This window comes from Halichoerus grypus, chromosome 2 (assembly GCF_964656455.1).
Source record: "Halichoerus grypus chromosome 2, mHalGry1.hap1.1, whole genome shotgun sequence".
Taxonomy (NCBI): domain Eukaryota; kingdom Metazoa; phylum Chordata; class Mammalia; order Carnivora; family Phocidae; genus Halichoerus; species Halichoerus grypus.
In genome coordinates this window covers 57018187-57019992 of record NC_135713.1, presented here as the reverse complement: position 1 = coordinate 57019992, position 1806 = coordinate 57018187, and positions in this window count along the sequence as shown.

Here is a 1806-nt window from a genome sequence, read left to right as displayed (position 1 = left end):
GTTGAGTTCCCCTGGGAAAGATCCCGGGGGTGGAGATTTGCGTGCAGGCTGTTTCTTAGAGCATGCACCAGGAACCCCTGGGAGGGAGTGAGGTCCCAGGATTGGGCAGAGGTGGAAGTCAAGCTATGATGGCCCCTTGAGGATGGCCTCGGCCAATCCCCTTTCCAGCTCTGGAGCTGGGAACTCCTCACCGGGGCACGGGGCACAGCCAGCCTTTGTACCCCTGTATCGACCCGATGCTGGATGACAGGCAACCCCCCCCCCCCCACGGAACATGTAACCTATCAGACAACTCCCTTCAGGGAGGGCAGGGATGGGCTGTTTTGAAGTGTCCGCAGGCAACATTCCAGGGGCTGGGGGGTAAGGGGAGGGGAGGGGGAGAATGAATGTCTGGGTCCTGGAACAGAGGGATCTGTGCCCACTGCAGGGGGTGGTCCCCACTGTGGCCCAAACAATGTCATTGTGAGCTGGTTAAACACACCCTTAAAATTTGGAAGAATGTAGAAAACATTCTCTTGCTGCTTCTGCCACAGTTATTATTAATTTTACAATGGTGCCAGGCCTGAGTTCCTGACCCTTGAGTTTCAAAGTGCCCACATGCTTGAAGTCAACAGAGAAAGCTTTTTTCCAAAATTGTAGTTGACACAATGTTATATTAGTTTCCGGTGTACAACTGAGAAAGTTCTTAACCCGTGGATCACGTCTTTCTCTTCTTCTTCTCCCAAAGCCTCTTTGACATTTTTATTCCCTTTTGTTAGCCCACCACCACAACCCCACCCCAGTCTCCTGGAACTGTACTGCTTTCCACGATGTAGATATCCCCACTATGGCCCATTTCAAGCCACCAGGATGATGGCACTGAACACAGGGCTGGGAAGAGACCCACACAGAGGTCTTATGAGCAGAGCAGTTCTTGCGCCTCCAAGTTCAGGCTGTGTGGGGCCTCAGAGAGAGGCAGGGTTTGAGGCCCTGAGGCAGTGGGGTGAGACCTGCCTACCCTGGCCTGCCTTCTCTCTGTTCTTAGGATATCCTCCATGCTCCATTTCAGGGGCTGTGTGGCCAAGAGCATAGGGGCAGAACGGGAAGGAGGAAATAAAACCTGACCCGGTCATCTCAGGTCCTAGCACCTTCCCCCAAGTGCTGGGGGAAGGTGCTCTCAGGTGCAATGCTCTGACGCTCGTCACCGTCACACTCACGTGGCTGTTCCTGCTGCAGAATGAGCCTGCAGCGGCTCTGTCTCAGGAATGCTCAGTGTCTCTGCCTTCTTCTGAACAGGAGCCCCTCCTCGGGGAAGTCTGGTGGGAGGTGGTGGTGGATGGAGGATCTGGGTGGGGGAGAGCAATCAGTTCTCTCCTCCAGACTGGGCTCATGAAATCAGCTACTGAGCAACTTCTGGGTGGTGAGCCCAGAAGAAGAGAGAATCAGGGCAGAGCTTTAACCGAGTTCCAGAACGCCTGGCTTGGGGGGTGTTCCTTGGATGAACATCAGCGAGTACTGGTAAATGTCTCCTTAGGGAGAATTAGCCTGCCTAACCAGAGAGCAGAGGCTTCTCCTTTCCAAAGCCTGGGGCTCTGGGCTCAGGGAGGGATGAGGGCAGGGGGGTGGGTAGAAGGAGAATGAGCTAGTGCAGTGGTTCTCAGCTGAGGGCGATTTCCCCCCTCCATAAGACATTTGGCCATGTCTGGGGACATTCTGGGTTGTCACAGCTAGGCAGGGGCCGCCGCTAGTGGGTAGAAGCCAGGGCTGCTGCTGAACATCCCACATTGCACAAGCCACACGCCAGCCCCCCTCCCAGAGCCACCCGGC